General features: G+C 27.9%; 1 protein-coding gene across 17 annotated transcripts in view; it reads right to left on the reverse strand.

The window, feature by feature from the left end:
• The window catches only part of LOC145242419 (P2X purinoceptor 4-like), a 691,075-nt gene that overhangs the window by 32,772 nt on the left and 635,239 nt on the right, over positions 1-23,064 (reverse strand). The window lies entirely within an intron of this gene.

Genomic DNA, 23,064 nt, shown 5'->3' on the forward strand with positions numbered 1-23,064 from the left:
AACATCAGAATACATTAGCATTTTTATAAATATTAGCATTTTTATAAACAGTAGCATTTTTATAAACATTAGCATTTTTATAAACAGTAGCATTTTTATAAACATTAGCATTTTTATAAACGGTAGCATTTTTAAAAACAGTAGCATTTTTATAAAAAGTAGCATTTTTATAAACATTAGCATTTTTATAAGCATTAGCATTTTTATAAACATTAGCATTTTCCGGCGACAGCATAAAGTATGGTTTATGCACTGATAACACATGAAATATCATTCACTGAAAACACATAAAATATCATTCACTGATAACACATAAAATATTATTCACTGATAACACATAAAATATTATTCACTGATAACACATAAAATATCATACACTGATAACACATAAAATATTATTCACTGATAACACATAAAATATTATTCACTGATAACACATAAAATATTATTCACTGATAACACATAAAATATTATTCACTGATAACACATAAAATATCATACACTGATAACACATAAAATATTATTCACTAATAACACATAAAATATTATTCACTGATAACACATAAAATATTATTCACTGATAACACATAAAATATTATTCACTGATAACACATAAAATATCATTCACTGATAACACATAAAATATTATTCACTGATAACACATAAAATATTATTCACTGATAACACATAAAATATTATTCACTGATAACACATAAAATATTATTCACTGATAACACATAAAATATTATTCACTGATAACACATAAAATATCATTCACTGATAACACATAAAATATTATTCACTGATAACACATAAAATATCATTCACTGATAACACATAAAATATTATTCACTGATAACACATAAAATATTATTCACTGATAACACATAAAATATTATTCATTGATAACACATAAAATATTATTCACTGATAACACATAAAATATTATTCATTGATAACACATAAAATATTATTCACCAATAACACATAAAATATCATTCACTGATAACACATAAAATATTATTAACTGATAACACAAAAAATATTATTCACTGATAACACATAAAATATTATTCATTGATAACACATAAAATATTATTCAGTAATAACACATAAAATATCATTCACTGATAACACATAAAATATCATTCACTGATAACACATAAAATATCATTCACTGATAACACATAAAATATCATTCACTGATAACACATAAAATATTATTCACTGATAACACATAAAATATCATTCACTAATAACACATAAAATATCATTCACTGATAACACATCAAATATTATTCACTGATAACACATAAAATATTATTCACTGATAACACATAAAATATCATTCATGGATAACACATAAAATATCATTCACTGATAACACATAAAATATAATTAACTGATAACACATAAAATATTATTCACTGATAACACATAAAATATTATTCACTGATAACACATAAAATATCATTCACTGATAACACATAAAATATAATTCACTGATAACACATAAAATATTATTCACTGATAACACATAAAATATCATTCACTGATAACATATAAAATATCATTCACTGATAACATATAAAATATCATTCACTGATAACATATAAAATATCATTCACTGATAACACATAATATATAATTCACTGATAACACATAAAATATTATTCACTGATAACACATAAAATATCATTCACTAATAACACATAAAATATCATTCACTGATAACATATAAAATATCATTCACTGATAACATATAAAATATTATTCACTGATAACATATAAAATATTATTCACTGATAACACATAAAATATCATTCACTGATAACATATAAAATATCATTCACTGATAACATATAAAATATTATTCACTGATAACACATAAAATATCATTCACTGATAACACATAAAATATTATTCACTGATAACACATAAAATATTATTCACTAATAACACATAAAATATTATTCACTGATAACACATAAAATATCATTCACTGATAACATATAAAATATCATTCACTGATAACATATAAAATATTATTCACTGATAACATATAAAATATTATTAACTGATAACACATAAAATATCATTCACTGATAACATATAAAATATCATTCACTGATAACATATAAAATATTATTCACTGATAACACATAAAATATCATTCACTGATAACACATAAAATATTATTCACTGATAACACATAAAATATTATTCACTAATAACACATAAAATATTATTCACTGATAACACATAAAATATCATTCACTGATAACACATAAAATATCATTCACTGATAACATATAAAATGTCATTCACTGATAACACATAAAATATCATTCACTGATAACACGTAAAATATCATTCACTGATAACACATAAAATGTCATTCACTAATAACACATAAAGTGTCATTCACTGAAAACATAAAATATCATTCACTGATAACACATAAAATATCATTCACTGATTACACATAAAATATCATTCACTGATAACACATAAAATATTCTTCACTAATAACACATAAAATATCATTCACTAATAACACATAAAATATCATTCACTGATAACTCATACAATATCATTCACTGATAACACATAAAATATTATTCACTGATAACACATAAAATATCATTCACTGATAACACATAAAATATTATTCACTAATAACACATAAAATATCATTCACTGATAACACATAAAATATAATTCACTGATAACTCATACAATATCATTCACTAATAACACATAAAATATTATTCACTGATAACACATAAAATATCATTCACTGATAACACATAAAATATTATTCACTAATAACACATAAAATATCATTCACTGATAACACATAAAATGTCATTATCGGTGAATTACATTTCATGTGTTATCAGTGTATGACATTTTATGTGTTATCAGTGAATTTCATTTTATGTGTTTTCAGTGTATGATATGTTATGTGTTATCAGTGTATGACATTTTATTTGTTATCAGTGAATGATATTTCATGTGTTATCAGTGTATGATATGTTATGTGTTATCAGTGAATTTCATTTTATGTGTTGTTTTTTTATTTATTTATTTTTTTCTTCCTTTGAAGATTGTAATACTGGATATGGGGCAGCCAAACCAGCTACCAACATTGCCCCGCTTTTTTATTGAAACCAACCGAGAGCTCTATTTAGTATCCTCGATGTTCCCTTAAGTGCAATTGTCTGAATCTCTTTTGCACTTGGTTCACCAGGAATATTAGTTAGGTAGGACTTCAGGTTCTTCTTTATAAGCCCTGTGGCACCTATTATAACTGGTATGATTGATATCTCCCTAAGATTCCAGTTTCTTTTCATATCATACATGAGACCTTGATATTTGGTCCGTTTCTCTCTTTCAGCTTTGTTTAGACCTCCATCATTAGGAACACTCACTTCATTCAAGGTTGCTACTCTCTCTGACTTATTCCACATAACTATGTTAGGTTTCACAGCAGCATTTTCAAGGTAGGTGGCTGTAAGGATTACATGGTTGTAATGTATGGTATATAAGTCATTTCCAACTGTTCTTTCAGGTTGATGTTCCCAGGACTTGCTGCTACACTGGATGTTTAATTTTTTACAGATGGTCCAGTGGAGGTACTTGCATACTCCATCATGTGTTGCTGTATAGTAGCCGTCCCCTAGAAGAACTTTGCCACTTGATATCAGATGACCAACACTTTCCAATTCTGTATGGCAGAACCTGCATTTATTGTCATTACTGATCCCTGCCATCTTCTTGAATGCATTGGTCATCAATCCCTGGTCTTGGGCAGCCATTATGACCCTTTCCTGATCGTGGTGGAGGGATCCCCTTTTGAGCCAGTCCAAAGAACCTTCTTTATCTATGTATTCCTGAGAGAGTTCCCCCAGAAAATACTTTGCACGCTGATGTTGTTCCCATTCTTTGGCCAGCTGGGTGACTGATGTTGTTCTGCTGGCTCTTGTCTCTTAATGTTCATATACTATTGAGAGGGTGTCATTCTGGGAGCTTCTCAGATACTGACCGGTGCTCACAATAGTTGCCCTATGTTGATGATTAATCTCTGAGATTCCCAGACCTCCTTCTCCCCTGGACAAATACAGCCTTGGTAGACACTGATTTCTGTATATTATTTTATGAAGCGTTAGTAGCTTCCATGTCTTTACATCTAGCCGGTTGATGTATTTTTGTGGCCAGTCGATGATACCAAAGCTGTATGTTATTACTGGCATAGCAAGCTGGTTTATGGCAGTAATTTTATTTTTATTGGTGAGCTGGGTTTTGCATATTTTCCTCACCCGGCGTACGTATTCTTTACTAATCTTCTCCCTCATCTTGGCATGTTGTATGTTCTCATTTTCCTCAATGTAAGGCTCATGCTCTTCTAGATCCCTGATGTCGATGTTTTCATTAAGCTGCATATTTTCTGTGTGGGTCTTCTTCCCAACTCTGAGTGTACATTTGGCACATTTATCCAGGCCAAACTTCATTCCGATGTCACTGGAGAATGTGTGTACTACCTGCAGAAGGTGGTGCAGATCGGTGTCAGAGCTAGCATACAGCTTAAGATCATCCATGAAGAGCAGATGGTTTATTCTCTTGTTTGGATCTCGATGGCGTCCCTGACTCAAATTGTAGGTGCTCGGATTTTTATTCAGGAGCTTGCTTAGTGGGTCTATTGCCATACAGAAGAGTAAGGGAGATAAGCTATCACCTTGGAATATTCCCCTTTTGATTTTTACTTCAGGGATGATGGTTTTTCCTCCATTGTGATTTAATGATATTGTAGTTTCCCACATCTGAAGGTGAGCAGCCATTGTTTGTCTAATTACCGGGTGGACTTTGTATAACTCAAGGCACTGAAGTAGCCATGAGTGTGGCACACTGTCAAATGCCTTCTGGTAATCAATCCATGCCATGCTCAGGTTTTTGTGTCTCTTCCTACAGTCTTCTAGGACGGTCTTTTTGATTAATAGCTGGTCTTTGGTACTGAGGCATTTTCTTCTGCACCATGTCTGCTCTTTTTCAAGATAGGTCCCAGAAGATAAATGGTCATATATACCATCGGCTATCAGACCAGTGAAAAGCTTGTAGGTAGTTGTAAGGCAGCATACTGGCCTGTATTTATTTGGCCGTTGTGTCTCCTTGGTCTTGGGTATGAGGCTGGTGTCCCCCTCTGTCAGCCAGGGTGGTGTTGCTTCTTGATCTCTTAGCATCCTGCTGAAGCAATCACTGTAGTGGGGGTGGAGTGCAGTCAATTGCTTCAGCCAAAAGTTTTGGACATTGTCGATGCCAGGTGCTTTGTGGTTGGATAATTGTGCCAGTTTTCTTGTTATCATACCAGGAGTTATGACTGGTTCTGGCATCTGAGGCTTGGTTTCATTGAGCCTAATAATATCTTCAATCCACTGGGCCTCTTGATTATATTTGCCTTCTGTTTCAAATAGAGGTCTCCAGTAGTTTTCCAGGGCTTCTTCTGCAGGTGGACTATCTACAGTAATGGTGTCCCTTATCAGCTGCCTGTAAAAAGTCCTTTGGTTTGTTTTAAACTGCCTATTTTGAATCTGGGAGTTGATCTTGTTCTCCTGGTTTTTAATTCTCTGGGAAAGTGCTGGTATTTTTTCTTCCAACTCCCTAGCTGTATTATGTAATCCCTCAATTTTCTCATGGTGGTATTTGGTACAGAGTTTTTTGATGGTGGTCTTAAGTCGACCCTGTACCAAGGTATTTGCAAGGAACTGTTTTATTTGGCTTAGTTCTTTCCTGAAGAGGTTCAGTTGTTTTTGCAGCTTGGTCTTCCAGTGAGGTGTTTGTCTAGAGACTCTGAGCCCTATTTGATGATTGTGATTGAATGTTCGAAGGTTAATTTTTCTGTCAATATAGAGGCCAGCTGCATATGTGATATGATTGAGTTCTGTGAGCATTACTGTTGTTGGAATTAGCCTCTTGAGAGCGATGTTAACTTTGGCTATAACAGTTATCAGTGTATGATATTTTATGTGTTATCAGTGTATGATATTTTATGTGTTATCAGTGAATAATATTTTATGTGTTATCAGTGAATAATACTTTTTGTGTTATCAGTGAATGATATTTTATGTGTTATCAGTGAATAATATTTTATGTGTTATTAGTGAATTATATTTTATGTGTTATTAGTGTATGATATTTTATGTGTTATCAGTGTATGATATTTTATGTGTTATCAGTGTATTATATTTTATGTGTTATCAGTGTATCATATTTTATGTGTTATCAGTGTATGATATTTTATGTGTTATCAGTGAATAATATTTTATGTGTTATCAGTGAATAATATTTTATGTGTTATCAGTGAATAATATTTTATGTGTTATCAGTGAATGATATTTTATGTGTTATCAGTGAATGATATTTTATGTGTTATCAGTGAATGACAAATTATGTCCATGGGTGTCTGGGTATATATGTATGTATGTATGTATGTATGTATGTTATGTATGTATATATACGCCCGAGTAAACTATAATAATACGCTGTTTCATATAAAAGGGTTACCACACTACGGAAGTTAAAAGGCACCTTATTATTAAGAAAGGTTTTTGTATTTGTGCATGTATTGCTGTGTTTTTATGTGTTGTGAGTGAGCGGGTATCTGTGTGTCCATGTGCGTGTATGTATGTGTAAGTATATACGTGAGTCTATATTGATATCTATATGCATATGTGTCTCGTATGTATCTGTGGAGATTTGGGGACACGTATGGATGGGGATGTGTGTCTGCACCTGCGGATAGTCTGATTGTGTGTGTATATATTGTGTGTATGCTGGTATGCATGTGCATGTATATGTATACGTATATGTATGTATGTATATGTATGTATGCATGTATATATATGTATATGTGTGTGTATATATATATATATTATTGAGACGTGTATCAGGTTACAGTCCATAGGTTTTTAAAGTTCCAAATCGACAGTCTTATTATTGTTATTATTATTGATATTGTTGGTGTTATTAATATTATCAATATTATAGAAATTATTATTATTAGGAGTGTTAGTGGGATTAATATTATTAGTTTTTGTATAATAACAGTCATAATATATGATATCCAGGTGTGTGCATGGATGTATGTGCTTGAGGGTCGGTGCATTGATATAACTGCGTATGTGAGTATAGATATAAACATATTATAACTTTATGTGAGTATTATGTATCTATGTATGTGTATGTGTGTATATATACACGGGTGTATCAAAGTGTGGGTGTTTATACGTGTATTTATATATATGTATGCATGATGAGGTTGATAACTTCCGGGGTTTTATGTTTATTTTTTATTTGTTTGTTTATTTTTTATTTTATTTATGTTTTTATTTATTTATTTGATTTATTTTAATTTTATTTGTGTGTAGTTATTGTCTGTTTTCAGTGCGTGTGTGAGTAAAATACAACGAACAGTGTATATCCACTCCTGAGTATAGGTATAAGCGTATGTTTGCTTCTAGTGTGTGTGTGTGTGGATTGAAAGACACACGTTAGTACTCAATAGCACTAAGGAATGTTTTTAATTTACTGACCGTGAGACAAAAATACTAAATTCTCAATGTACCTTATGCCGTAAAAACCATAAGATGGGATAGATAAACTTAAAAATGGAATATAAAATAAAAAAAAGGGAAATAAAAAAGATGTTTATTATCTTCAAAGACCTCACTTATCCTCTCCCTGCTCATACCTCCACCTATGTTGCATTCTAACTTTGTAAACGAAATAAGAAAAAGGTTTTGTTTGAAATATCAGTTATCGAAGATCATTCTTGGCCTGAAAATGTAATCCCCCAACGCGGGTGATTACAGAAACATGTATGCACATATGTAGCCATCAACGTTTGTATAAATGAATTTAATATACCTGCTCTGTTCATTCATTGAGCACTCTTTGGTAGACACATGTTGTTTCATTGGATGTACTTCTAGGAAACTAAACTCTACTGGCTAAATATATATATATATATATATATATATATATATATATATATATATCGGCATTGTTTCCAGTCATCCTGGACTTCTCCTTGTCACGGGAACTAAGCAGCGCCCATTCAGGATAGGTGTGGGTAGAGATTGCGCAACTCTTGCCTCACAATTACATGCGCAGTTATCCTTACAGGGGTTCGAGTGTCTCTTGAGGCTGAACGAATATATATGTGTGCGTGTGTGTGTGTGTGATATGGAAGATGATACAAAATCATAAGTGCGATCAGTAATGTACACACATTACTGATCGCACTTATGATTTTGTATCATTTTCCGTATCATCTGTCACATCTATTCTTGCTTTCATTCATTACTATCATTCGGCCGATTCTTATGGTATTTGAAACATCAATACCATGCATGCGGATAATGTAGATAATATATTGCAGCAATTAAATGATTTTTTTTTTTATTTACAAATAAATTTCACATTTCTCCTTCGATTTTTAAATTGTTATAACTTATTCTCAACAGTATATTTATTTGATGTATGAAAATAATCTGATACTATTGCATCAACAAATTAGGTTTTATTTGTAACACACTTTTTTTTTTTTTTTCAAAATTTGAGTATTATTATTTATAATAACATTAAAAACAAAAGTGTTCTTTTTCTCAGGAAAAAGGGTATGTATTATAACTGTATTAGAACACTTAATACTTTAATGCAGCATCTTTTCATTGATCAGGTCGATGCAAAAACAGTATCGTTTTCTCTCATATGTTACATTTATATATGATTTCTGAGTTAATTCATTGATATATATAGCCCTGTTATATATCATTGTGAAGCGCGTTTTTCGTTACCGTTCTTAATCTCTTCATTCATTTTTTGCAGGCTTTTCGGCGACATGGACAAAATTCAAATCTGCACAATTTTCTTGTTCCAGTTAAAACTAGGCCGAATATCCGCGGAGACAACTCGTTCTATCAATTATGCGTTTCACCCAGGAACCACTAACGAACGTGTGGCACAACGGTGGTTCAAGAAATTTTCTAATGGTGACGAGAGCCCTGAAGATGAAGACGGTCGCGGCCAGCAGACTGCGGTTGACCTCGAACATTTGAAAGCCTTAATTGAAGCTGATCCTCGCAAAACCACATGAGAAGTTGCTGTTGGACGTGAGGCTAACCACTCAATACTCGTTACCCATTGAAAATAAATAGGGAAGTCAAAAAAGTTGAATAAATGGGTGCCTCGATAACGATAATCAAAAAAATCGACGTTTTGAGATGTCTTCTATGCTCCTTCTACGCAACAAAAATGAAAAAATATTTCTCGAGTATATTGTGATGTGTGATGAGATATGATAACTGGCAACGTTCGGCAAAGTGGTTGGATGCTAGAGAAGCGCCGGAACATTTCTCGAAGTCTAAATTGCACAAAAAAAAGGTAATAGTGACCGTTTCGTGGTCTGTGGCCAGTCTCATCTTTCAAAGCTTCTTTAATCCGTGCGAAGCGATTATGGTGGAGAAGTACTGCCGATTTTCGAGGACTGAATATAAATTAATAATTCTCCAAGTACTTTGATATCTTGGTGAAACCTTTGCCCCTGCTTGTCACTGAAATTGCCAAGATTGTCAGAAAATCTTTTTAAATGGCTCTGAAAAATGCACACTTTTATGCTCACGTTTATTCCAGAGCCTGGAAGTTATTTAAGAGCTTTTCGACAATATCTTGTAAGTTTCAGCTTTGTAATTTCCAGGAAATTTTCCAACTACCTCAACAAAACTCAACCGGCTAGTCAATTCAATTTTGTTCATTGAATGTGCAAAATAAGAATCTTTTGTCAATTCTCTTATTTGAGGAGTATCGAACATACTAGCCTTTAGTTTCTCAGTACTTAATCCAGATAATGCAGATGAAATGTACCGAAAAGATTGTCCAGTTTTATCGAGAGCTTTGACAAACTGTTTCATGAATTCTAGTTTTTTATTTTCCAATGATTTGTTTTATCCCTGCTATGTAAAGGCGGGAATATTATTTTTTCAATTGAAACAAGTTGCTCATGGATGATGTTTCTTTCACCAACATTAAGTTTGTCTCGAACGGGCTAATTTTTTATTTTCCAATGATTTGTTTTATCCCTGCTATTTTTTTATTTTCCAATGATTTGTTTTATCCCTGCTATTTTTTTATTTTCCAATGATTTGTTTTATCCCTGCTATTTTTTTATTTTCCAATGATTTGTTTTATCCCTGCTAATTTTTTATTTTCCAATGATTTGTTTTATCCCTGCTATTTTTTTATTTTGCAATGATTCGTTTTATCCCTGCTATTTTTTTATTTTCCAATGATTCGTTTTATCCCTGCTATTTTTTTATTTTCCAATGATTTGTTTTATCCCTGCTATTTTTTTTATTTCCCAATGATTTGTTTTATCCCTGCTATTTTTTATTTCCCAATGATTTGTTTTATCCCTGCTATTTTTTTATTTTCCAATGATTTGTTTTATCCCTGCTATTTTTTTATTTCCCAATGATTTGTTTTATCCCTGCTATTTTTTTATTTCCCAATGATTTGTTTTATCCCTGCTATTTTTTTATTTCCCAATGATTTGTTTTATCCCTGCTATTTTTTTATTTTCCAATGATTTGTTTTATCCCTGCTATTTTTTTTATTTCCCAATGATTTGTTTTATCCCTGCTATTTTTTTATTTCCCAATGATTTGTTTTATCCCTGCTATTTTTTTTATTTCCCAATGATTTGTTTTATCCCTGCTATTTTTTATTTTCCAATGATTCGTTTTATCCCTGCTATTTTTTTCATTTTCTAATGACTTGTTTTATCCCTGCTAATTTTTTATTTTCCAATGATTTGTTTTATCCCTGCTATTTTTTTATTTTCCAATGATTTGTTTTATCCCTGCTAATTTTTTTATTTTCCAATGATTTGTTTTATCCCTGCTATTTTTTTATTTTCCAATGATTTGTTTTATCCCTGCTATTTTTTTATTTTCCAATGATTTGTTTTATCACTGCTATTTTTTATTTTCCAATGATTTGTTTTATCCCTGCTATTTTTTATTTTCCAATGATTTGTTTTATCCCTGCTATTTTTTATTTTCAAATGATTAGTTTTATCCCTGCTATTTTTATTTTCCCATGATTTGTTTTATCCCTGCTATTTTTATTTTCCAATGATTTGTTTTATCCCTGCTATTTTTTATTTTCCAATGTTTGTTTTATCCCTGCTATTTTTTATTTTCCAATGATTTGTTTTATTCCTGCTTTTTTTTTTATTTTCCAATGATTTGTTTTATCGCTGCTATTTTTTTTTATTTTCCAATGATTTGTTTTATCCCTGCTAATTTTTTATTTTCCAATGATTTGTTTTATCCCTGCTATTTTTTTTATTTTCCAATGACTTGTTTTATACCTGCAATTTTTTTATTTTCCAATGATTTGTTTTATCCCTGCTATTTTTTTTATTTTCCAATGACTTGTTTTATACCTGCAATTTTTTTATTTTCCAATGATTTGTTTTATCCCTGCTATTTTTTATTTTCCAATGATTTGTTTTATCCCTGCTATTTTTTTATTTTCCAATGACTTGTTTTATCCCTGCTATTTTTTATTTTCCAATGATTTGTTTTATCCCTGCTATTTTTTTATTTTCCAATGATTGGTTTTATCCCTGCTATTTTTTTTATTTTCCAATGATTTGTTTTATCCCCGCTATTTTTTTTATTTCCCAATGATTTGTTTTATCCCTGCTATTTTTTTATTTCCCAATGATTCGTTTTATCCCTGCTATTTTTTTTTCATTTTCTAATCACTTGTTTTATCCCTGCTAATTTTTTATTTTCCAATGATTTGTTTTATCCCTGCTATTTTTTTATTTTCCAATGATTTGTTTTATCCCTGCTATTTTTTTTATTTTCCAATGACTTGTTTTATCCCTGCTAATTTTTTATTTTCCAATGATTTGTTTTATCCCTGCTATTTTTTTTATTTTCCAATGATTTGTTTTATCCCTGCTATTTTTTTTATTTTCCAATGATTTGTTTTATCCCTGCTATTTTTTTATTTTCCAATGATTTGTTTTATCCCTGCTATTTTTTATTATCCAATGATTTGTTTTATCCCAGCTATTTTTTATTTTCCAATGATTTGTTTTATCCCTGCTATTTTTTATTTTCCAATGATTTGTTTTATCCCTGCTATTTTTTTTTATTTTCCAATGATTTGTTTTATCCCTGCTATTTTTTATTTTCCAATGATTTGTTTTATCCCTGCTATTTTTATTTCCCAATGATTTGTTTTATCCCTGCTATTTTTTATTATCCAATGATTTGTTTTATCCCTGCTATTTTTTATTTTCCAATGATTTGTTTTATCCCTGCTATTTTTATTTTCCAATGATTTGTTTTATCCTTGCTATTTTTTATTATCCAATGATTTGTTTTATCCCTGCTATTTTTTATTTTCCAATGATTTGTTTTATCCCTGCTATTTTTTATTTTCCAATGATTTGTTTTATCCCTGCTATTTTTTTTTATTTTCCAATGATTTGTTTTATCCCTGCTATTTTTATTTTCCAATGATTTGTTTTATCCCTGCTATTTTTTATTTTCCAATGATTTGTTTTATCCCTGCTATTTTTATTTTCCAATGATTTGTTTTATCCCTGCTATTTTTTATTTTCCAATGATTTGTTTTATCCCTGCTATTTTTATTTTCCAATGATTTGTTTTATCCCTGCTATTTTTTATTATCCAATGATTTGTTTTATCCCTGCTATTTTTTATTTTCCAATGATTTGTTTTATCCCTGCTATTTTTTATTTTCCAATGATTTGTTTTATCCCTGCTATTTTTTATTTTCCAATGATTTGTTTTATCCCTGCTATTTTTATTTTCCAATGATTTGTTTTATCCCTGCTATTTTTATTTTCCAATGATTTGTTTTATCACTGCTAATTTTTTTATTTTCCAATGATTTGTTTTATCCCTGCTATTTTTATTTTCCAATGATTTGTTTTATCCCTGCTATTTTTTATTTTCCAATGATTTGTTTTATCCCTGCTATTTTTTATTTTCCAATGATTTGTTTTATCCCAGCTATTTTTTTATTTTCTAATGATTTCTTTTATCCTGCTATTTTTTATTTTCCACTGATTTGTTTTATCCCTGTTATTTTTTATTTTCCAATGATTTGTTTTATCCCTGCTATTTATTATTTTCCAATGATTTGTTTTATCCCTGCTATTTTTTATTTTCCAATGATTTGTTTTATCCATGCTATTTTTTATTTTCCAATGATTTGTTTTATCCCTGCTATTTTTTTTTTCCAATGATTTGTTTTATCCCTGCTATTTATTATTTTCCAATGATTTGTTTTATCCCTGCTATTTATTATTTTCCAATGATTTGTTTTATCCCGGCTATTTTTTATTTTCCAATGATTTGTTTTATCCCTGCTAATTTTTTATTTTCCAATGATTTGTTTTATCCCTGCTAATTTTTTTATTTTCCAATGATTTGTTTTATCCCGGCTATTTTTTTGTTTTCCAATGATTTGTTTTACCCTGCTATTTTTTTATTTTCCAATGATTTGTTTTATCCCTGCTATTTTTTTATTTTCCAATGATTTGTTTTATCACTTCTAATTTTTAATTTTCCAATGACTTGTTTTATCCTTGCTATTTTTTATTTTCCAATGATTAGTTTTATCCCTGCTATTTTTTAATTTTCCAATGACTTGTTTTATCCCTGCAATTTTTTTATTTTCCAATGATTGGTTTTTATCCCTGCTATTTTTTTATTTTCCAATGATTTGTTTTACTCCTGCTATTTTTTTATTTTCCAATGATTTTTTTTATCCCTGCTATTTTTTATTTTCCAATGATTTGTTTTATCTCTGCTTTTTTTTTTATTTTCCAATGATTTGTTTTATCTCTGCTTTTTTTTTATTTTCCAATGATTTGTTTTATCTCTGCTTTTTTTTATTTTCCAATGATTTGTTTTATCTCTGCTTTTTTTTATTTTCCAATGATTTGTTTTATCCCTGCTATTTTTTTTATTTTCCAATGATTTGTTTTATCTCTGCTTTTTTTTTATTTTCCAATGATTTGTTTTATCTCTGCTTTTTTTTATTTTCCAATGATTTGTTTTATCCCTGCTATTTTTTATTTTCCAATGATTTGTTTTATCCCTGCTATTTTTTATTTTCCAATGATTTGTTTTATCTCTGCTTTTTTTTTATTTTCCAATGATTTGTTTTATCTCTGCTTTTTTTTTATTTTCCAATGATTTGTTTTATCCCTGCTATTTTTTATTTTCCAATGATTTGCTTTATCCCTGCTATTTTTTATTTTCCAATGATTTGTTTTATCCCTGCTATTTTTTATCTTCCAATGATTTACTTTATCCCTGCTATTTTTTATTTTCCAATGATTTGTTTTATTCCTGCTATTTTTTATTTTCCAATGATTTGTTTTATCCCTGCTATTTTTTATTTTCCAATGATTTGTTTTATCCCTGCTATTTTTTATTTTCCAATGATTTGCTTTATCCCTGCTATTTTTTATTTTCCAATGATTTGTTTTATCCCTGCTATTTTTTATTTTCCAATGATTTTTTTTATCCCTGCTATTTTTTATTTTCCAATGATTTGCTTTATCCCTGCTATTTTTTATTTTCCAATGATTTGTTTTATCCCTGCTATTTTTTATTTTCCAATGATTTGCTTTATCCCTGCTATTTTTTATTTTCCAATGATTTGTTTTATCTCTGCTTTTTTTTTATTTTCCAATGATTTGTTTTATCCCTGCTATTTTTTATTTTCCAATGTTTTGCTTTATCCCTGCTATTTTTTCTTTTCCAATGATTTGTTTTATCCCTGCTATTTTTTTATTTTCCAATGATTTGTTTTATCCCTGCTATTTTTTATTTTCCAATGATTTGCTTTATCCCTGCTATTTTTTATTTTCCAATGATTTGTTCTATCCTTGCTATTTTTTATTTTCCAATGATTTGTTTTATCCCTGCTATTTTTTATTTTCCAATGATTTGCTTTATCCCTGCTATTTTTTATTTTCCAATGATTTGTTTTATCCCTGCTATTTTTTATTTTCCAATGATTTGTTTTATCCCTGCTATTTTTTATTTTCCAATGATTTGTTTTATTCCTGCTATTTTTTATTTTCCAATGATTTGTTTTATCCCTGCTATTTTTTTTATTTTCAAATGATTTGTTTTATCCCTGCTATTTTTTATGTTCCAATGTTTTGTTTTATCCCTGCTAATTTTTTATTTTCCAATGATTTGTTTTATCCCGGCTATTTTTTTGTTTTCCAATGATTTGTTTTATCCCTGCTATTTTTTTATTTTCAAATGATTTGTTTTATCCCTGCTATTTTTTATTTTCCAATGATTTGCTTTATCCCTGCTATTTTTTATTTTCCAATGATTTGTTTTATCCCTGCTATTTTTTATTTTCCAATGATTTGTTTTATCCCTGCTATTTTTTATTTTCCAATGATTTGCTTTATCCCTGCTATTTTTTATTTTCCAATGATTTGTTTTATCCCTGCTATTTTTTATTTTCCAATGATTTGCTTTATCCCTGCTATTTTTTTATTTTCCAATGATTTGTTTTATCTCTGCTTTTTTTTTATTTTCCAATGATTTGTTTTATCCCTGCTATTTTTTATTTTCCAATGATTTGATTTATCCCTGCTATTTTTTCTTTTCCAATGATTTGTTTTATCCCTGCTATTTTTTTATTTTCCAATGATTTGTTTTATCCCTGCTATTTTTTATTTTCCAATGATTTGCTTTATCCCTGCTATTTTTTATTTTCCAATGATTTGTTTTATCCCTGCTATTTTTTATTTTCCAATGATTTGTTTTATCCCTGCTATTTTTTATTTTCCAATGATTTGCTTTATCCCTGCTATTTTTTATTTTCCAATGATTTGTTTTATCCCTGCTATTTTTTATTTTCCAATGATTTGTTTTATCCCTGCTATTTTTTATTTTCCAATGATTTGTTCTATCCCTGCTATTTTTTATTTTCCAATGATCTGCTTTATCCCTGCTATTTTTTATTTTCCAATGATTTGCTTTATCCCTGCTATTTTTTATTTTCCAATGATTTGTTTTATCTCTGCTATTTTTTTTATTTTCCAATGATTTGTTTTATCTCTGCTTTATTTTTATTTTACAATGATTTGCTTTATCCCTGCTATTTTTTTATTTTCCAATGATTTGTTTTATCTCTGCTATTTTTTATTTTCCAATGATTTGTTTTATCCCTGCTATTTTTTATTTTCCAATGATTTGCTTTATCCCTGCTATTTTTTTATTTTCCAATGATTTGTTTTATCTCTGCTATTTTTTATTTTCCAATAATTTGTTTTATCACTGCTTTTTTTTATTTTCCAATGATTTGCTTTATCCCTGCTATTTTTTTTATTTTCCAATGATTTGTTTTATCTCTGCTTTTTTTTATTTTCCAATGATTTGTTTTATCTCTGCTTTTTTTTATTTTCCAATGATTTGTTTTATCCCTGCTATTTTTTTTATTTTCCAATGATTTGTTTTATCTCTGCTTTTTTTTTATTTTCCAATGATTTGTTTTATCTCTGCTTTTTTTTATTTTCCAATGATTTGTTTTATCCCTGCTATTTTTTATTTTCCAATGATTTGTTTTATCCCTGCTATTTTTTATTTTCCAATGATTTGTTTTATCTCTGCTTTTTTTTTTATTTTCCAATGATTTGTTTTATCTCTGCTTTTTTTTTATTTTCCAATGATTTGTTTTATCCCTGCTATTTTTTATTTTCCAATGATTTGTTTTATCCCTGCTATTTTTTATTTTCCAATGATTTGCTTTATCCCTGCTATTTTTTTATTTTCCAATGATTTGTTTTATCCCTGCTATTTTTTATCTTCCAATGATTTACTTTATCCCTGCTATTTTTTATTTTCCAATGATTTGTTTTATTCCTGCTATTTTTTATTTCCCAATGATTTGTTTTATCCCTGCTATTTTTTATTTTCCAATGATTTGCTTTATCCCTGCTATTTTTTATTTTCCAATGATTTGTTTTATCCCTGCTATTTTTTATTTTCCAATGATTTGTTTTATCCCTGCTATTTTTTATTTTCCAATGATTTGTTTTATCCCTGCTATTTTTTATTTTCCAATGATTTGCTTTATCCCTGCTATTTTTTATTTTCCAATGATTTGTTTTATCCCTGCTATTTTTTATTTTCCAATGATTTGCTTTATCCCTGCTATTTTTTATTTTCCAATGATTTGTTTTATCTCTGCTTTTTTTTTTTATTTTCCAATGATTTGTTTTATCCCTGCTATTTTTTATTTTCCAATGTTTTGCTTTATCCCTGCTATTTTTTCTTTTCCAATGATTTGTTTTATCCCTGCTATTTTTTTATTTTCCAATGATTTGTTTTATCCCTGCTATTTTTTATTTTCCAATGATTTGCTTTATCCCTGCTATTTTTTATTTTCCAATGATTTGTTTTATCCCTGCTATTTTTTTTATTTTCCAATGATTTGTTTTATCTCTGCTTTTTTTTATTTTCCAATGATTTGTTTTATCTCTGCTATTTTTTATTTTCCAATGATTTGTTTTATCCCTGCTATTTTTTTTATTTTCCAATGATTTGTTTTATCTCTGCTTTTTTTTTATTTTCCAATGATTTGTTTTATCTCTGCTTTTTTTTATTTTCCAATGATTTGTTTTATCCCTGCTATTTTTTATTTTCCAATGATTTGTTTTATCCCTGCTATTATTTATTTTCCAATGATTTGTTTTATCTCTGCTTTTTTTTTATTTTCCAATGATTTGTTTTATCTCTGCTTTTTTTTTATTTTCCAATGATTTGTTTTATCCCTGCTATTTTTTATTTTCCAATGATTTGTTTTATCCCTGCTATTTTTTATTTTCCAATGATTTGCTTTATCCCTGCTATTTTTTATTTTCCAATGATTTGTTTTATCCCTGCTATTTTTTATCTTCCAATGATTTACTTTATCCCTGCTATTTTTTATTTTCCAATGATTTGTTTTATTCCTGCTATTTTTTATTTTCCAATGATTTGTTTTATCCCTGCTATTTTTTATTTTCCAATGATTTGCTTTATCCCTGCTATTTTTTATTTTCCAATGATTTGCTTTATCCCTGCTATTTTTTATTTTCCAATGATTTGTTTTATCCCTGCTATTTTTTATTTTCCAATGATTTGTTTTATCCCTGCTATTTTTTATTTTCCAATGATTTGCTTTATCCCTGCTATTTTTTATTTTCCAATGATTTGTTTTATCCCTGCTATTTTTTATTTTCCAATGATTTGCTTTATCCCTGCTATTTTTTATTTTCCAAGATTTGTTTTATCCCTGCTAATTTTTTATTTTCCAATGATTTGTTTTATCCCTGCTATTTTTTTTTATTTTCCAATGATTTGTTTTATCCCTGCTAATTTTTTATTTTCCAATGATTTGTTTTATCCCGGCTATTTTTTTGTTTTCCAATGATTTGTTTTACCCTGCTATTTTTTTATTTTCCAATGATTTGTTTTATCCCTGCTATTTTTTTATTTTCCAATGATTTGTTTTATCACTGCTAATTTTTTATTTTCCAATCACTTGTTTTATCCTTCCTATTTTTTATTTTCCAATGATTAGTTTTATCCCTGCTATTTTTTAATTTTCCAATGACTTGTTTTATCCCTGCAATTTTTTTATTTTCCAATGATTGGTTTTTATCCCTGCTATTTTTTTATTTTCCAATGATTTGTTTTATCCCTGCTATTTTTTTATTTTCCAATGATTTTTTTTATCTCTGCTATTTTTTATTTTCCAATGATTTGGTTTATCTCTGCTTTTTTTTTTATTTTCCAATGATTTGTTTTATCTCTGCTTTTTTTTTATTTTCCAATGATTTGTTTTATCTCTGCTTTTTTTTATTTTCCAATGATTTGTTTTATCTCTGCTTTTTTTTATTTTCCAATGATTTGTTTTATCCCTGCTATTTTTTTTATTTTCCAATGATTTGTTTTATCTCTGCTTTTTTTTTTATTTTCCAATGATTTGTTTTATCTCTGCTTTTTTTTATTTTCCAATGATTTGTTTTATCCCTGCTATTTTTTATTTTCCAATGATTTGTTTTATCCCTGCTATTTTTTATTTTCCAATGATTTGTTTTATCTCTGCTTTTTTTTTTTATTTTCCAATGATTTGTTTTATCTCTGCTTTTTTTTTATTTTCCAATGATTTGTTTTATCCCTGCTATTTTTTATTTTCCAATGATTTCTTTTATCTCTGCTTTTTTTTTTATTTTCCAATGATTTGTTTTATCTCTGCTATTTTTTATTTTCCAATGATTTGTTTTATCCCTGCTATTTTTTATTTTCCAATGATTTGTTTTATCCCTGCTATTTTTTATTTTCCAATGATTTGTTTTATCCCTGCTATTTTTTATTTTCCAATGATTTGTTTTATCCCTGCTATTTTTTATTTTCCAATGATTTGTCTTATCCCTGCTATTTTTTATTTTCCAATGATTTGTTCTATCCCTGCTATTTTTTATTTTCCAATGATTTGCTTTATCCCTGCTATTTTTTATTTTCCAATGATTTGTTTTATCCCTGCTATTTTTTATTTTCCAATGATTTGTTTTATCCCTGCTATTTTTTATTTTCCAATGATTTGCTTTATCCCTGCTATTTTTTATTTTCCAATGATTTGCTTTATCCCTGCTATTTTTTATTTTCCAATGATTTGTTTTATCCCTGCTATTTTTTATTTTCCAATGATTTGCTTTATCCCTGCTATTTTTTTATTTTCCAATGATTTGTTTTATCTCTGCTTTTTTTTTTATTTTCCAATGATTTGTTTTATCCCTGCTATTTTTTATTTTCCAATGATTTGTTTTATCCCTGCTATTTTTTCTTTTCCAATGATTTGTTTTATCCCTGCTATTTTTTTATTTTCCAATGATTTGTTTTATCCCTGCTATTTTTTATTTTCCAATGATTTGCTTTATCCCTGCTATTTTTTATTTTCCAATGATTTGTTTTATCCCTGCTATTTTTTATTTTCCAATGATTTGTTTTATCCCTGCTATTTTTTATTTTCCAATGATTTGCTTTATCCCTGCTATTTTTTTATTTTCCAATGATTTGTTTTATCCCTGCTATTTTTTATTTTCCAATGATTTGTTTTATCCCTGCTATTTTTTATTTTCCAATGATTTGTTTTATCCCTGCTATTTTTTATTTTCCAATGATTTGCTTTATCCCTGCTATTTTTTATTTTCCAATGATTTGCTTTATCCCTGCTATTTTTTATTTTCCAATGATTTGTTTTATCTCTGCTATTTTTTTTATTTTCCAATGATTTGTTTTATCTCTGCTTTATTTTTATTTTACAATGATTTGCTTTATCCCTGCTATTTTTTTATTTTCCAATGATTTGTTTTATCTCTGCTATTTTTTATTTTCCAATGATTTGTTTTATCCCTGCTATTTTTTATTTTCCAATGATTTGCTTTATCCCTGCTATTTTTTTATTTTCCAATGATTTGTTTTATCTCTGCTATTTTTTATTTTCCAATAATTTGTTTTATCTCTGCTTTTTTTTTATTTTCCAATGATTTGCTTTATCTCTGCTATTTTTTATTTTCCAATGATTTGTTTTGTCTCTGCTATTTTTTTATTTTCCAATGATTTGTTTTATCCCTGCTATTTTTTTATTTTCCAATGATTTGTTTTATCTCTGCTATTTTTTATTTTCCGATGATTTGTTTTATCCCTGCTATTTTTTCTTTTCCAATGATTTGCTTTATCTCTGCTTTTTTTTTTATTTTCCAATGATTTGTTTTATCCCTGCTATTTTATTTATTTTCCAATGATTTGTTTTATCCCTGCTATTTTTTATTTTCCAATGATTTGCTTTATCCCTGCTATTTTTTATTTTCCAATGATTTGTTTTATCCCTGCTATTTTTTATTTTCCAATGATTTGTTTTATCTCTGCTATTTTTTATTTTCCAATGATTTGCTTAATCTCTGCTATTTTTTATTTTCCAATGATTTGTTTTATCCCTGCTATTTTTTATTTTCCAATGATTAGTTTTATCTCTGCTTTTTTTTATTTTCCAATGATTTGTTTTATCTCTGCTATTTTTTATTTTCCAATGATTTGTTTTATCTCTGCTATTTTTTATTTTCCAATGATTTTTTATCCCTGCTATTTTTTATTTTCCAATGATTTGCTTTATCCCTGTATTTTTTTATTTTCCAATGATTTGTTTTATCTCTGCTATTTTTTATTTTCCAATGATTTGTTTTATCTCTGCTATTTTTTTATTTTCCAATGATTTGCTTTATCCCTGCTATTTTTTATTTTCCAATGATTGGTTTTTATCCCTGCTATTTTTTTATTTTCCAATGATTTGTTTTATCCCTGCTATTTTTTTATTTTCCAATGATTTTTTTTATCTCTGCTATTTTTTATTTTCCAATGATTTGGTTTATCTCTGCTTTTTTTTTTTATTTTCCAATGATTTGTTTTATCTCTGCTTTTTTTTTATTTTCCAATGATTTGTTTTATCTCTGCTTTTTTTTATTTTCCAATGATTTGTTTTATCTCTGCTTTTTTTTATTTTCCAATGATTTGTTTTATCCCTGCTATTTTTTTTATTTTCCAATGATTTGTTTTATCTCTGCTTTTTTTTTATTTTCCAATGATTTGTTTTATCTCTGCTTTTTTTTATTTTCCAATGATTTGTTTTATCCCTGCTATTTTTTATTTTCCAATGATTTGTTTTTTCCCTGCTATTTTTTATTTTCCAATGATTTGTTTTATCTCTGCTTTTTTTTTTATTTTCCAATGATTTGTTTTATCTCTGCTTTTTTTTTATTTTCCAATGATTTGTTTTATCCCTGCTATTTTTTATTTTCCAATGATTTCTTTTATCTCTGCTTTTTTTTTATTTTCCAATGATTTGTTTTATCTCTGCTATTTTTTATTTTCCAATGATTTGTTTTATCCCTGCTATTTTTTATTTTCCAATGATTTGTTTTATCTCTGCTTTTTTTTTTCCAATGATTTGTTTTATCTCTGCTATTTTTTATTTTCAAATGATTTGTTTTATCCCTGCTATTTTTTATTTTACAATGATTTGTTTTATCCCTGCTATTTTTTATTTTCCAATGATTTGTTTTATCCCTGCTATTTTTTATTTTCCAATGATTTGTTTTATCCCTGCTATTTTTTATTTTCCAATGATTTGTCTTATCCCTGCTATTTTTTATTTTCCAATGATTTGTTCTATCCCTGCTATTTTTTATTTTCCAATGATTTGCTTTATCCCTGCTATTTTTTATTTTCCAATGATTTGTTTTATCCCTGCTATTTTTTATTTTCCAATGATTTGTTTTATCCCTGCTATTTTTTATTTTCCAATGATTTGCTTTATCCCTGCTATTTTTTATTTTCTAATGATTTGTTTTATCCCTGCTATTTTTTATTTTCCAATGATTTGTTTTATCCCTGCTATTTTTTTATTTTCCAATGATTTGCTTTATCCCTGCTATTTTTTATTTTCCAATGATTTGTTTTATCCCTGCTATTTTTTATTTTCCAATGATTTGCTTTATCCCTGCTATTTTTTTATTTTCCAATGATTTGTTTTATCTCTGCTTTTTTTTATTTTCCAATGATTTGTTTTATCCCTGCTATTTTTTATTTTCAAATGATTAGCTTTATCCCTGCTATTTTTTCTTTTCCAATGATTTGTTTTATCCCTGCTATTTTTTTATTTTCCAATGATTTGTTTTATCCCTGCTATTTTTTATTTTCCAATGATTTGCTTTATCCCTGCTATTTTTTATTTTCCAATGATTTGTTTTATCCCTGCTATTTTTTATTTTCCAATGATTTGTTTTATCCCTGCTATTTTTTATTTTCCAATGATTTGCTTTATCCCTGCTATTTTTTTATTTTCCAATGATTTGTTTTATCCCTGCTATTTTTTATTTTC

This window comes from Euprymna scolopes, chromosome 21, assembly GCF_053919585.1.
Source record: "Euprymna scolopes isolate OS-2025 chromosome 21, ASM5391958v1, whole genome shotgun sequence".
NCBI classification, from domain to species: Eukaryota; Metazoa; Mollusca; class Cephalopoda; order Sepiida; family Sepiolidae; genus Euprymna; species Euprymna scolopes.